The sequence below is a fragment of the Haematobia irritans genome, chromosome 1 (assembly GCF_050003625.1).
Source record: "Haematobia irritans isolate KBUSLIRL chromosome 1, ASM5000362v1, whole genome shotgun sequence".
NCBI lineage: Eukaryota > Metazoa > Arthropoda > Insecta > Diptera > Muscidae > Haematobia > Haematobia irritans.
The window spans coordinates 129,620,930-129,637,870 of NC_134397.1; the positions used below are offsets into that span (position 1 = coordinate 129,620,930).

Sequence of the window (16,941 nt, forward strand, 5' to 3'; positions counted from 1 at the left end):
CATTTTTTTTGCTGGGTTGTTGCGTTATTTTCCTTTTTGGTGGGTGCATTATGTTTTTTTGAGTGTACATAAATATAAAACCCTGGAATATTTTACGACTTTCTCATGTCTCATCCATACTTTATTACATACATATACATTTTTTTTGGCTAAAGTTATTGATGTGTAAACATTTGGTTGTTTAAATTTATCTCAAAACAAAATTCTAAATTATCAGTTTATTATATTCACACTCAAGTATTGGAAAATAAAATGCCCTGAAAACTTTGCCATGAGGTGCAAATGAAGGTTTTATTTATTTGAGAAATATTGATTTTTTCAATGAAAGTATTTAGGGGTGTGAATCGATGTGTTTGGTTTTATTACATTTTTATAAGTTCGTAGAAGATAATAAAACTAACTGGGGTTTACTATAATATTCGGACAGTTGTCTTGGTTTTCATATTCTTCTAGTGTGTATTCCAAAAGAAAAAGGACGAAATTCGCTATTTAACAATCACGAAAAAAGTGTTTCCTAAAAATGAACTAAAAGTAATATAGAAAAAATGGCGGCACATCCTAACTATAATAAACTATGATATGGTTATCACATCATCCTTTGCGATTTTTTAAGAATTGTAAAAAAAAATTCTACAGCTTAAGTGTTCGTCCAACTCATTTGACCGACCTTTGATTTTTATATCCACGTTAGTTCACAAAATTTGTAGGACTATTTGGAATAAGAAAAATTTAATTTTTCTGGGGAAAACTTAAAAAAATTTAAACTAAGGCAAACTAAATTTATTACGATTAAAACAAATCAATTTTAGCCTGAATTTAATGATAAGACTCTTTTCTGTGCAGAAAAAAATGCTTCTGAGCTTAACATTACATATCAATCACCAAGTCTTTGGAGAGTTTCCATACATTTGTTGTACATACACTGACAAATGTCCACCGTTAAACTGAGTCTAAATTAAATTTATTTCTATTGAAAAAAAAATATTTGGTTATTGTTTAATATTAAAAGTATTTTTTTTAATCTTCCAAAGGCAAAATGATTTTCCTCGTCATGCGAATTTTCTTAGCATAGAAAACATATTTCTCTGTTCCAAAGTTTTCCCACAAGCTTTTAAGTGATAAGTTTTGTACCTAGCGTTAATTTTGGCATATGTACATAAAATAAAATTGTTTTGAACTTTACGTGTGTTAGAACATAAAATTGGAAATAACAGAAATTTTTAAATCTGGGAGAAAAACCATATTTTCCTTACAAAAATATGGTTGTCGTCTAAATTTTTAAGATACTTGAAAAAAGATATTGCTATTCCATCCGTAAAAAGCTTTTTTGACAGCGTGGAAAAAGTGACTTTGGCACTTTTTGAATTTGAGCGTAAGAACATATAAAATAAATACACGGAGAAAAAAACATGCTCGGTTCCAAAGGTTTTGTCTGTACACTACTCATTTTGGTATTGATTCCGAGGCAAAGAACAATTCAAGTAAAGATATTTTAAGACGAAATTCTCTTTTAAATTTGATGCTATGACACAAATTTCAATTTATTTGTTTTTATACCCTTCACCACTACTGTGGTACAGGGTATAATAAGTTTGTGCATTTGTATGTAACGCCAAGAAGGAAAAGTATGAGACCCATCGTTTAGTATACCGATCGCCTAAGAATTAAATTCTGAGTCGATTTAGCGATGTCCGTCTGTCTGTCTGTCCGTCTGTCTGTCTGTCTGTTGATGTATTTTTGTGTGCAAAGTACAGCTCGCAGTTTTAGTCCGATTGTCCTAAAATTTGGTACAGGATCATGTTTCGGCTCAAAGACGATCCCTATTGATTTTGGAAAAAATCGGTTCAGATTTAGATATAGCTGCCATATATATTTTTCACCGATCTGGTCATAATTGGCGTGTATATCAAGCGATCTTCCTCAAATTCCGTACATCCGAATATTTTATGAGTCTCGAAAAACTTGCAAAATATCAGCCAAATCGGTTCAGATTTAGATATAGCTCCCATATATAGCTTTCGACCGATTTACACTCATTTGCCCACAGAGGCCAATTTTTTGCTCTGATTTAGTTGAAATTTTGCACAGGGAGTATAATTAGCATTGTAGCTATGCGTGCCGAATTTGGTTGAAATCGGTTCAGATTTAGATATAGCTCCCATATATAGCTTTCGCCCGATTTACACTCAAATGACCACAAAGGCCAATTTTTTGCTCTGATTTAGTTGAAATTTTGCACAGGGAGTATAATTAGCATTGTAGCTATGCGTGCCAAATTTGGTTGAAATCGGTTCAGATTTAGATATAGCTCCCATATATAGCTTTCGCCCGATTTTCACTCATATGACCACAGAGGCCAATTTTTTGCTCCGATTTAGTTGAAATTTTGCACAGGGAGTAGAATTAGCATTGTAGCTATGCGTGCCAAATTTGGTTGAAATCGGTTCAGATTTAGATATATCTCCCATATATAGCTTTCGCCCGATTTACACTCATATGACCGTAGAGGCCAATTTTTAACTCCGATTTAGTTGAAATTTTACACAGGGAGTAGAATTAGCATTGTAGCTATGCGTGCCAAATTTGGTTGAAATCGGTTCAGATTTAGATATAGCTCCCATATATATGTTTTTCTGATTTCGACAAAAATGGTCAAAATACCAACATTTTCCTTGTAAAATCGCCACTGCTTAGTCGAAAAGTTGTAAAAATGACTCTAATTTTCCTAAACTTCTAATGCATATATATCGAGCGATAAATCATAAATAAACTTTTGCGAAGTTTTCTTAAAATTGCTCCAGATTTAAATGTTTCCCATAATTTTTTACTAACATTGTGTTCCACCCTAGTGCATTAGCCGACTTAAATTTTGAGTCTATAGATTTTGTAGAAGTCTATCAAATTCTGTCCAGATCGAGTGATATTTAAATGTATGTATTTGGGACAAACCTTTATATATAGCCCCCAACACATTTGACGGATGTGATATGGTATCGAAAATTTAGATCTACAAAGTGGTGCAGGGTATAATATAGTCGGCCCCGCCCGACTTTAGACTTTCCTTACTTGTTTTTTTTTTTTTTTAGCTTTTTTCTTTGTGTGCTATCAGTACTTCAAAAGCGTGTTAACCATAAAATAAATTTCGAAATTGAGACTCCACTTCAAATAGAAATGTTTCAAGCAAAAATATAATTATAACACATTATTGAAAACATTTTCTATTTATGAATATTGTTGATTTCTTTGTAGTCAAGATACAAAAAGTCAAGAAATTTAAAAACTGTTTCATTAATTTTAAAGAATTTTTTACTATGTTTCAAGCCAAAATGTCTATAAAATAAATTATTGAAAAACATTTTCTATTTACGAATAGTTTTTGCTTTGTAGTCTAGATACAAAATTAAAGAAATTTAAAGACGATTTCATTAATATTAAAGAACATTTCAGAGTTATTAAAGCAAAGTTGACTTTTGTCAAACAAAATTTTCTTTAACATTAAGCCACCCATTTTTAGGTCCAATCGTCTAACTATAAGGACAAAACGACTTCATTGAAATGTTTATGGACTTTTGGACAAGAAAACAAACTTAATATCAGAGAAATATGTCTTCTATGCTATGCTAAGGACATGAAATTTTTGACCTCGCGACAATATTTTTTTTTTCAGTGTAATATTTCCAAAAAATTGTTGAAAGATATGGCGAATCATTTCTTGGAAGATGTGAAATTTGCATAACATTTTTTCTAGAGTTAATCAAAACGTCTTCATATAGAGAAAAAAGGCGAAAAAGTGAAAATAGTTTTTATTATGAGTTAGTTGTTTCTTATCTCTTGTTTAATGAAATCCGAAATACTGAAATAGAATCACGTCTGAAGAAATAGAATCACGTCTGCGAAATTCGAATGTTTAAAAGTGGCTTTCCAACTATGACAAACAAGCCCATGTAAATTTCATCTCTTCTGAGACAATTTTGCACCACTTTGGGATGCCAAAAAAACATTTTCATTACATCTTTAGCTACGCTTTCTTGCTGAATATGAATAATTACCCAGCAAAAAAATTTGAAAGCTCTTCCAAAGGCACTACTTTAAAAGCATTTCCAAAATATGTACACCCAAAGATGTTCTTTATTGTAACTACATAGGAAGTTTTTTTTTTTTTTTAATTTAATTATTTATAGTTCGCTTTTTTATTTTTAATGGGTAAATTTAATTTTTTGTTTCAAAAAGGTTAAAAACAGAGTAAGTATTAATAAAATGGTACAAATTATCGAAATTTTGTCGAAAAAAATCTAAATCTATTCCAGAAATAATGCGAATTTTTCAAAATGTTTTTAATCAAACAATTCAGACAAGCAATAGAATGTATTAAAAATAATAAAAAAAAATTATAAAAATATTTATACAATATTTTTAAATTCACATCCAAAACACTGAATGTGAATCGCAGAGTAAGAAGTGATGCAAATTCAGTGCAACGGCTGTTAACCCTCTATTGCCTCAATTTTTTTGCCAACTGATTAAATTTTCAATGGTAACGAAACGAAAGCAAGAAAACTAAACAAAACAAATTTATACGGTAAAATTCAGTATATGCTGCAAAGCCTCTTGCACAGTTTTAACAAAGTTTTCTTTTTATTTTACCCATTTTTGCTGTCTCAAGGTGTGTTTTACTTAAAGCTTCCTTAATAAATGAAGACCGCCTAAAGGCGGGCTTGGGCATTAGAGGGTTAAAATGGTGGACATCAGCCCTATGACAAGCCCACGTTAAATTCATCGCTTCTGCGCCAATTTTGCACTACTTTCGGATCCAAAAAGAACATTTTCACTACTTTTTTGGCGACGTCTTTTTTTCCTGGGTAGGAAATGAATTTAAAAGACTGATTAAGTTTTTGTTTGGGTTTATAATTTCTTGCCAGATAACATCGAATAGTTGTATATACTGTCATCTCGTTCACTTTCAAAACTATCATATATAGACTCGAAATTTGCACAGTGTGCAAACTTACACACACGGAACTAGCTTAAAAAAAATAAAAAATAAAAACAATACACACTCCCATATCGAAAAAAAAAAAAAACATAATAGTACACGTACTTTATATTTATATATTCACATAAGGCCACTCACAGATCACTTATCAATTTATAAATTAAAACAAACACTTAAATTCCATATAATCCGACATTTCTTAGCACTCAACTAGTGCACAAAAGATTATTAAAATTATATTTTCAACGTAAAACAATACACCCAGCAAAGAAAATGTAAACGTATTCAGAAGAAATGCTAACTCGCAGCAGAAACAGTGAATGTTACATGGTCTTGTCATAGATCGGAAGTGATCTTTTTAGGACATCCAATGCATTGATTTCGACTTCAATCTTCTGATGTATTGCTATTTCAGTGTGCTACACAGAAAAAAAATTTTCCGTAGTTAAACTAACGCTAAATTTAACTTATTTTAATTGGAAAAAAAATTATTTGCTTGTAGTTAAATTTTATTATTTTTATCGAAATTTTCCAGAGCTTAATGAAATCTTACTTTTTTTAAGTATGTCTAAAAAATTTTATGAACTAAACATGAGTATAAAGTTCAATGGCCGTACACATAAGTTCAATATGAACTAAAACAAATGAACATTTTCGTACGATTCCCAAAAATAGTAAGAATGAACTACTCTATGGTTAAAATGGTCATGATTTGGCGCCAATAATTTTCTTCTTTATTTTTAGTTAATTTTTTCTTGTATGAGATGATGTAATTTCGTGAACTGCTGTTAAAAAGTACAAGAGGGCATTAAAATTGCCTGGTTTTACCAACGCTTTGTCGAAATCTCAAAATGTGGAGTAAAATTTAGTTCAATTTTCGTGCTTGGTAGTTCACTCTTCCTATAAAACAGTTCACTTTTTTTCGGTGTATGAAAAAAATTTAAGAAATGAAATTTTTCTTTAATTTTTATTTATTTTCTTTTACCTCTTTGTAAAAATGCTTCAAACAATGCTGGCATATATTTTATGGGAAATTCCACATCAGCCAACAAAAATGTTGCGGTACAATTTTCAAATATTTTTTTTTTCAAATTTGTTCTATTTTAATTTTCCCTACTGTGTTCTATATTCGGTAAAATTCTGAAAATCTACATTTATTATGCAAACTGTGTAAAACAACTGACTTATGTATATTAAAGTCCTTTGTTCCAAAGATGTTGTCTTTACACTAATGATTTTGGTATTGATTCTGACACAATTCTTTCTAAATATTAAAAAAACATATTTTAATTTATTCGCTCTTTCAGATTGTTTCTTCATGTGCTATCAAAGCCCTTTAAAAACGTGTTAACAACAATTTAAATTTCCAAATTCAGACTCGACCTTAAATAAAAATTATGCTATGTTTCAATTAAAAAAAAGTTTTTAAAATAAAGTATAGGAAAGTATCTCCCACTTTTTAAAGCTATTATCTTAGTAGTCAAGATAGAAAAATCAAAAATTTTAAAAAATTTCAATAAAATTGAATAATTTTTCGTTATATGAATAATTTTTCGTTAACGACAATTTCGAACTATCATTTACGAAATTCTTCCATCTCATAAAATCAAAAACGAACCATTACCATACTTGTAGGGTTGAATAAATTCGTTTTTAAATTATAATTATTATTCAAGCTTTTTTGAACAAACGAGATTAAGGAAATGTATTAATTTGCAAAAAAAAAAAAAAAAAAAAAAAAAAACTCTATAGTATGATATAAAATCATTCATTTGTACGTAAATCGTTGCATTATTATAATGATTTTCGTATTAATTTCGAGCTAAAAATACACGAGACTATACGCCAAGGTAATGGTAAAGATTCAGTTTGCTTTTGATTAATTTTAATTTATTCGATATTCACTTTTTTCATTCATTATAGTAAAGCCAAGCCAAGCCGAGACGTTTTAATAGAATTTCACAATTCGACTTTAAGTATAAAGTGTTTTATGTTAGAGGCAATTTTACCACAAAGCCTACATTCACTGAAAAAAAGCATGCCCGGTTCCAAAGATTTTGTCTTTACTTTAAAAATTTGTGTATTGATTCCGAGCCAAAGAAGCGGAGAATACAAGTAAGGATACTTTTAAGACACAACTCTCTTTTAAATTTGGGTTTTGTGTACTTGCTTCTAGGAAGCAAATTTTAATTTTAATTTTTCGCTTTTCAACTTTTTTTCTTCATATGCTATCAAAGCCCTTTAAAACAAGTTAACGACAATTTTATTTTCCAAATTCAGACTCGAATTCAAGTTAAAATTATGATATGTTTCAAGTAAAAAACGTCTTTAAAATAAAGTGTTGAAAAACATGTCCTATATTTGAACAATTTTTTGCTTTGTAGACAAGATGAAAAAAGACAACAAATTTAAAGACAATATTATTAAATTTAACCCTGCTGTTAGGTTAGAAAAAACTTACGAATGCCAGGTTAAGGGACCATTTGGTCCATACTATACACTGGTAGAAAAAGTTTCGTTATATTAATGAAATGTGTCATTAAAATTGAGCCAATGAAATAAATTCATTGATATAACGAAATTTTTCGTTATTATAACGAATTTTTTGTTAGTCAACGAAACGTTTCGTACTATTAACGAACATTTTCATTGTCTTAATGAAAATGTTTCGTTGTATCAATGAAACATTTTCGTTGGCTCAATTTCAATGACATTTTCTTTGTGTGTAATATTCATGGCAAATAATCATATAATAATCATAATATTCATGCCAAATATATGACAAAACGATCTAGATTACTTCACTTCACTTCTCAGCCCAGTTATTGTCAAATATACGTACAACATGCATAGCTTCAGAGGCTTCCAAAAATAATGCAACTTCCCATTCTGGTACTTGGAAGCGTGGAAATTGTGCTTGCTGCAAATCAAAGTATGACGTAAAATACTCAATTTGCAGCAAATTTATTTGCAAGACTAAACGAAAAACATTGTGCATTATTTGTCATACAAATAAAAAAAAATAAATTATAAAGTTAAAAAAAAATATCAATAAAAACTTACTATGGACCAAATGGTCCACTAACCTATGATTCGTGATTTCGTGTTTTTCTCAGTATTGGGTAAAGTTAGAATTTTTTTTTGTTATATACTATTGTTGTATAAAATGAACCCATTAGCAAAAATTTTTTTGTCAATATATACCATTCCAAGTTACAAAGGAAAAAAGAAAAAAATGGACCAAATGGGCCTAACCTAACAGCAGGGTTAAAGAATTTTTCTGAATTATTAAAGTCAAGTTGATCTTAGCCCAAACATTTTTTCTTTCATATTACGATAAGCATTTTTAAAAAATCACTTAATTATAATGACAATACGAGTTCGATGCAAATTTTATCGACTTTTGTACAAGGAAAAAAACTTTATATTAGAGAAATGCGTCTTTTATGCTAAGAAAAATTTGCAATCGTATTATAAAGACATGAAATCTTTGACCTCACGACAATATTTTTTTCAGTACATACACATTTTCTACACTGAAAATATATTGTTTTTAAGGACTCTATAAACTAAATTTTAGTTGAAAAAATGCATAATCTTTGGCTCGATATCAATATTAAAAATGTTGAAGTTAAACCAAATACATTAAAGTAAGTGGAAAAAACCATCAATTTCAATGATAATTTGTCTGAATAATATTGAAGCATTCATAACGTCATAACGTCTCAATATTAGTATGTAATACACTCAAAAAAGGTGGAGCTAAAGTCATATTAACTTTATGTTTGTTAATGGGTATTATTTTGTTTTCGTTAAAATTACTCCCAATTACCACTTTAATAAATTTTGCTGTTTTTTATTTACATGACCTAAAAAGCGAACAAATATATATACTCAAAGTAGTTCAAAGTTTCCTAAAATTTTAAAATTTTATAGAACATGTGTTCATCGAGAAATGGCATGTCTTTGACATTTTTATAAATTCTTTCCAGTTTTTTTCTTCAAAATAGGAAATTTTCTTTAACAAGAAAAAAATGTCTAATAAATTTGATCATATTAACATGTGTAACATACTGAAAAAAATATTGATCTAATATGGAAGATTATGTAACTTAAATTTTAGGACTCAAAATTTACGCAATGCTAAGGACAAAATTCTTTAAAACAATGACATTTTAATTAAAAGAAAGTTTATAATCCTTGTTTCAAAAATTATTTTCATTAAATTTAGGACACAAATCTTGGACTTTTGCATCTCTCTGCTGAAGTTGTTGATTTTTTAAGTAAGGCAAATTTTCCTTAAAATAAAGAAAAACATTTTTAATTTAAAGAAATCGTCTTTAACTCAACTGGCATATTGAATTTTTAAATTTAAAATAAAAACGCTTCAAATATAGGCTACGACTTATTTTAAGCATTTGCATCTTTGGTTTAAAGTTTTTTAGCATTAAGAAAACTGTGGTTACTTTGAAGTACCTGGCATAATTTGGATTTTGAATTTGTTTGTACATAAATACTTTTATTAATATATCGCAAAACGAAAATAAAAACTCTATGAATGAGATCTGTGTGCAGTTTTAATTTATTTGATCCTAGATTTAAAGCCAGGGAGTTCCGTAAAAAAATATCTTTATTTTAAAGAAGCCGCATCTTTAGCTCGGAATCAATACCAAAATCCTTAAGGGAAGGTCAAAATCTTTGGATCCAAGTAAACTTTTTTTGAGTGCACAATTTAGATAAACATTTTTTATAATAACCTACATTTTCTTTCTTGGATGCTGCACTTGGTTTGAGTGCTTCTAACTATAACACGACTTCTGAAACAAATTTTGAGTCGTCTTACGTAAAAGATATCTTTAAACTAATGATTTAATACACTTCTTACACTTAAAAAAAATATAACCTTAATATGAAAGGTTTTATAAACTAAATTTTAAGTTAACAAAAAATAATAATTTATTTGAACTAAAGAAATTTTAGTTAAGACAAAGTTTATTATCTCCGTTAATTTTTATTTTTTTCCTTTGAATTGTTGAAATTTGTATCCGTTTAATTTTGTAATCTAGGATGCTTCCTAAAAATATTTGAATTTTATTTGTAAAATAATAATATCAATATGGTTTTTAATAATTGTCATTAACTATATTCGTTCGTTGCTGCAAAAAGCTAATAAAGATAATATTGTCTCCAAACAAATATTTAACGACCTCCATATCGTTTTACACTCGAAAACGTATACCATGGGCCCCACAAACTAAAGCTTAAGTGAAAGTCAAAACAACGTAAACTACTTGAAGGGAAAAATTAACTATCTCGTTAGAAAATTGAATTAAATTGTACTCCACTTTTTGAGATGTCCATATAGGTTTTCAGCTACCGTTTGCGAAATTACATTTTCCAATAAAAGAAAACTGAACTAAAATCATGACCCTATTAACCTCGCCGTAGTTCATACCTACACAAAAAAAAAAAATATATTTTGTGTCTTTAGTCACCGAATTAATTAAGATTGATTTTTGTTGAAATAATTCAATATATGTCATTGAACATGTTTCAAAAAGCAACTAAAATTTTAATTGAAAAAATGCTGGTGATATATTTTTCTAATTTTACAAATCGTACACTGAAAAAACAGTGAACCCACCAGGAAGAAAACTTTCGGTTAATTTTAGAAAATTTTGAATATTTATCGAAAATTTTAACTAAACAGTATTACAAACGTTGGCATCACGCCGATGTCATAAAAATAAGTAAATATTTTTCGACAAATTCAAGAAAATTTATTAGACATAACCAAGTTCTTTCAATTGTTAAAGAAAATTTTGTAGTTTGAAGGAAAAACTTGGAGTTCAAAATTGCAAGAATGTCTTTTTATTTTTATAAATTGCAAGAATTAGAGTAAAGGAAAAAAAATAGAGCAAAGGAAACTTTCTCCAAACATAATAATTCCATGAACTAAAATAAAGTTAAATTGGCTTTAGTGAAATAGAGAGTTCACTTTTTTTTTAGTGTAGGAAAAAAATTGAAATAATTCACGAAAATAATTGATCCAATTAAATTCTACTTGAAACTGTTTCATTCGGATTAAAAATTTATATGATCATACTTTAATGTGATTGATCAAATTGAGTGTTGTTTTGATTAAAAATTAATCGAATTAATGTTATTGTAATTAAATATTTATTTATTTATTAAACTTATAGTAAATGTAAGAATAATGGAGAATAATCTAGCACTAGCTACTAAGGCTATCAGCTAAATTAAATATTTTTTGTATAATTGAATTAAAGTTTTATTTGAAAAAATATTTGGTATATTTGGAAAGTAATCAACTTTTTTAACTGCCTTTAGTTCATAAAATTTTTATGAACTAAAAGCTGACTCGGTGGCAAAGATTTTCTATTTACACTAATAATTTTGATATTGATTCCGAGCCAAAGATGATGATAATTAAGGTTTGTTTACATTTCATCAACAATTCTCTTTTAAATTTGAGTTCTGAATATTTGGTACTAAGAGACAAATTTATCTTTTCTGCTTTTTTTTATTCATCTTTTCTGCTTTTTTCTTCATGCTATAATAGAGCCCATCGAAAACGTGTTAACTACAATTTAAATTTACAAAGTCAGATTTGACTTCAAGTCGAAATTAGGCTACACCCAGAAAAAAGGGGCTCTAATGCCAACTGAACTTTATTTTAGTTCATGAAGATTAGTTGATTTTAGTTAAATTTTGCACAATATGAATAAATGTTCCTTTTTAAAAATTTTTTTTTGCTAACTTTAATGACGTGAACTAGAAATAAGAAAGAAAAAGTCGTATACAAATATAGTGCACAATTTTACTAAAAAATAAAATAGTTCTTATTTTTCTAAAATGGCAGAAGTATGCTTAAATTGAGTTCATAAGTCTCTCAAATAAGAAAATTTTACTAAAATTGTACTTGTCTCGAACTTTGTACAGCGCTAAAAACATTTTAACAATTTTTAAATCCAATTTTTTCTTTCAACATATGAAATTTGCTTAAACAACGAAAACAATTAATTATTTTTAAAAAAATTTCTTCAATTTGACAAAAAGTATTAACTTATTCGTAACATGTTTTAATTAGAAAACTATTTTAGTACAAATTTTCGAAAATAAGCCTACATATTCTACCTCGGTCACTTTTTTTGGGTGTATGTTTCCTCTAAGGCGTTGAAAGCCATCTCTTCCTTTGGAAGGCTATTTAACTCTGTAGTTATTTAACGACTACTCCATTATTTTGAAGAAATTTTCAGAAGTATTAAAGCCAAAGACCAACAAAATTTCTTTGATATAAAGATACGCATTTTTAAGTCGTATCAATTATCTATACCCTGAAAAAAAAAATAACCTAATTTGAAGGCTAATATAGCCTTAATTTTAGAACATGTAATTTACACAACATAAAGAACAAAATTTCTTTAAAATAATGAAATTTTAATTAAAAGAAAGTTTAAAACCTATGCATCAAAATATATTCTTATTAAATCTAAATTTGTGTGTCCTTGATGTAAGAAAAATTTTCCTTAATGTAAAGAAATACATGTTTGATTTAAAGAAATTGTCTTTAAATTGACTGACATACTAAATTTAAGATAAAATCACTTCAAATATAGATTAAAAATTATCTTAAGGATTTTGCATATTTGGTTAATTCTTTTTTTTTTTAATTTAAGAAAACATTTGAAATATTTGTTACAATTTGGACTTTTTTTCTCCCTGAATAGCTTTATTAATAAATCACAAGAAGAGAAGGAAAATTCGATACATGTGATCTGTATCCGAATTTTAATTTTATTGATCCTAGATTTAAAGTTCGATGGGTCCCTAAAATTTTTTTTTTTAAAGAAGATCCTTTGTTTCCAAAATCCTAAAGGGAAAGTCAAATTCCTCAGATCGAAGTAACCTTTTTTTGAGTGTAATACAAAACGACTTCATTGAAAATTTGATAGATTTTTGAACCAGAGAAACAACTTTGTATCAGAGAAATGCTTCTTCTATGCTAAGCAAAAATCGCTTTATTACTTGAAGGACAATAGCATTATTTGGCCTAATGACAAGTGCCTAAATCTAGAAAAAATATCTCCATTGGAATTTTTAAGATTTTGTTGTACTAAAACATCCCTATAACGAAGGAATTGATTTTCTATGACACTAACAAATAACATACATGTTGTCTCAGTATAGCCTTGTGTAGGTTTTCTCAAACATTTTTATATTTTAGATAATTTCTAATACAAACATACTTGGTTTTCCAATTTTTTTTTATACACTGAAAGAACAATTCACGCTAAAAAAATTTACTTTACAGGCAAATGAATAAGGTTAGAGACAATAGTGTGTCATAAAGTCGACTTTAATTGCTATTAATGAAAATGTTTTATATAGAAAAGGAGAATTTCGTTTGGCGAGAATTTCGTTGTATTTTTCTTTGAGTATACAATTTTTTATACACTGAAAGAATAGTTTTCTTTCTTTTAGACAAGCGAAGATTTTTTTTGACGCTACCAAAATTTACTTTAAAGGTAAATAAATAAGATTAGAGACAACGTGTGTCACAAAGTCGACTTAAGTTGCTCTTAAAGAATTATTTATACACTGAAAAAAAATATTTAAGTGACATTAAAGATTATGCAACTTAATTTAATTAAAATATATTAATTAATTTAATTAAAATGAAGAGAGAAGTTCACCAATGTGGTATCACAATGGACTGAATAGTCTAAGTGAGCCTGATACATCGGGCTGCCACCTAACCTAACCTAACCTAACCTAATTAAAATATAATCTTTACATAAATTTTTATTTTATTTTTTATTAAATCTAGGACAGAAATTTTGGAAATTTTAATTTTAATTTCCCTAAATTAAGGAAAAACATTTTCCATTTAAAGAAATCGTCCTCAAATCAGCTGAAATGTTGAATCTTTAGATTTAAAACAAAAGCTCTTTAAATGTAGGCTAAGACTTATTTCGAGGATTTAGGATCCTTGGTTCTACGTTTTTTTGGATTAACGAAGACATTTTTTACTTTAAAGTATTCGTTATAATTTGGACTTTTAAACTGACATTTTTTTGTACGTAAATAGCTTGATTAATGTACCGCGAAAAGAGAATGAAAATTTGAAAAATGTATTGCAATTTTATTGATCCTAGATTTAAAGCCAGATAGGTCCGTCAAAAATATCTTTATTTTAAAGAAGCCACATTTTTGGCTCGGAATCAATACCAAAATCTTTAAAAATTAATCTTTAATTTTTTTATATACTGATGCAAGCAATTCTTTTGACAATGGTTTGTCATAAAGTCAACTTTATTTGCTTTATACGAAAATGGAATTTATTTGTCTAAAATATCGTTTCTGAGGAAAACCATTTTTTTTTCTTTGTGTGTACCTAATACCGGTATTTTTACTAGTTTACTATACTTTTGTTTACTGCTAAAACTAAAACCTTAAACATTTTTTCGTTTTTATAAAAGCAAATTTTCTAAGAAGTCTAATGTTAAATTTTCTATCATATCTCATCTACTGTATATGCTTTTGTATACATAACTCTTATGTATATATAAAGAACATCAACAGAGTCAACAAAATGTCATATGTCTGTATATAATATACGGAAATTTCGCCCTGCCACCCTTACATATATGGTTCATTCATTGGTTGTATATAAATACATGGAGGGATATATCACTTCCTTTTAAAGGAAAGTTCATAAATATATATATTCATATATATGTATGTGTATGAACGTATATACATATATATATAGAGCGCATTGTTTTTATTAATGGTATGAAAATTTTTAAAAACCATTTTGTTTGTGTTCTTAAATAAATGCAGTTGCAATATGCAAAACATTTTATCGATTTGTTTTATCATTTTTTTTTTCTTGTTGGACACCGAATACAATGCCAAAAACTAAATTTAAAATATTATATAGAAAACTATACATATATGGATAGTCATCTATATGTGGAACAAATACAAAGAGATGTCTACTCATTTAGTTTTGGTATATGGGTAACCTTATATATACACTAGTATATATAGATGGCATGGTATATAACCGGAAATTTCAAGTTATTAGTTCACAAAAAAAACTCTTATGGTTTTCATTGAGTCAGATTTTATTATTGCAACTAAAGAAATTAAATAAAAAATATAGATTTTTTTAAAAATTTTTTTATTTATTTATAAAAAAATCCTATTTTTAAGTATTAATCTCAAATTAAAATATATTAGTATTAGGTTTATTAAAACTAAGTAATTTCTTACTTGTATTTCCACTTTTTAACAACTTTCTTTAATCTTGTTTTATTATTTATTATTTTATTTTTTATTAATCAACTACACTTTGATCAATCAAGTCTGAAATTGTAATTTATTTTTTCTGTGAAAACACTAACAGATTGATTTCTTGGGGCTCTCCGTTTTGATTGAAAACTTTTGATGATGAGTGATTTAGTGATCCTTTTTATTTCAAAAAGGAATTATAGGTTTTTTTTTTATTATAATAAAATTCACTTGTTTCCTTTGGTTTATTTTTTAATTAACTATTCGCTTTCGATTTGCTATCTGTTTGATTTTTTTATGACTTTTTCACACACGTTCCAAGATCGAATTTCAATTCGCGCTTTTAAAGAGAATTTTTATTAACGTCCGTTTATTTTTCAAAAAATATTTTAATCTTTCTTCCGTAGGAATTTATTCAACATTCATACATTCGCCTATCGTATCAATCGAGTTGGATGCTCTGGTGTGACACTTAATTTTTTTTTGTTTTAAATTTTCTTCTATATTATTTTGATTTCCTTTATTTTAGCTTTTGCTTCTTTTTGGAGTGGTAAATATTGAATAAAATAATAACAACTTAACAACAATGTAACGAATATCCTTTCATTACGAGGACACAATTCAAACTGAATGCGAAGTTTATTCGTCGTCTTCACAAATAGTAAGACATCGGTTGAGTTTTGTTTTTTGTTGCTTGCGCCTCCCATTCGCTTAGAGCATTGTTATCCGTGTATGTGGTTGCTGGCCGAAATGCTCTAGACTCGCGCTCTCTTTCTCTCTCTCTCACTATCTGTAATAACGGTAATACAACGTTATTCTCTTCTCCTGATATAAGTCAGCGATAACAATTTATCCATGGGGACCCAGAGTACGAGACCATTGAACCAACAGCTGAAGTCAGTGAGAGTTGCCGAGCGGTAATGTCTATTTTAACGGTATTTCGTTTATTTAATGTAACATCTCGTTAATCGTTGACAATAAGACACCCTTTCTCAAAGAGTTTCGTGTTTTTGAGAGAATTTCTAATCTCTTTCATAATCTCTGGTTCTTTACTCTCAATCTCACTCGCCCTCTCTGTCTCTCTTTGAAGCAGACATGCGCATATCAATGATAAGTAGCCTCTCTCGGTTTTGTTATCGCTTCGTTTCTTTGTTTCTCGTTAATTCCTCGTTGTAGCGGCATTTTTATACACCACAGCTGTTTCTGTTTTGTTTGCTCCTTTCGTATTAGTCGAATTCGTTATTTACCGAAGGTTGTTCGAAAATTTACTAAGCATTTCAGCAAATACATTTTCGTAGAGGTTTGTGTCTTCAATAATTCGACAAAAATTTCCCTGCTAAAAATTATAGCACGATACATTCGAATATAAACCTTTGTCTGTATAACAAATTTTTAATATTTGTTATATTGTTATATTTGCATTTCGTTATATTTGCATTTCGAATATATTATATCACATGAATATTTTGTTATATCACCTACGTATGAAAGCTATACTATTTGTAATATAATGAAATATATGATTTTTCGACTCGACAAAAATTTAGATATAAACGAATTCTTGAAGTTTTCAAAAGATATTTTTTTTTAATTTCGTTCGTTCTTTATTTACGAGAGAATATGTTACT

At 28.0% G+C, this 16,941-nt stretch overlaps 1 protein-coding gene across 2 annotated transcripts in view; it reads right to left on the reverse strand.

Annotated features, from left to right (window-relative positions):
* trv (trivet) overlaps positions 1-15,910 on the reverse strand; it is a 403,899-nt gene extending 387,989 nt beyond the window's left edge. For both annotated transcript variants that reach the window (XM_075291611.1, XM_075291612.1), the window contains exon 1: positions 15,427-15,910. The gene's annotated coding sequence lies outside the window, so the exon portion shown is untranslated. The remainder of the gene's footprint in view (positions 1-15,426) is intronic.
* Between the last annotated feature and the right edge of the window lie 1,031 nt (positions 15,911-16,941).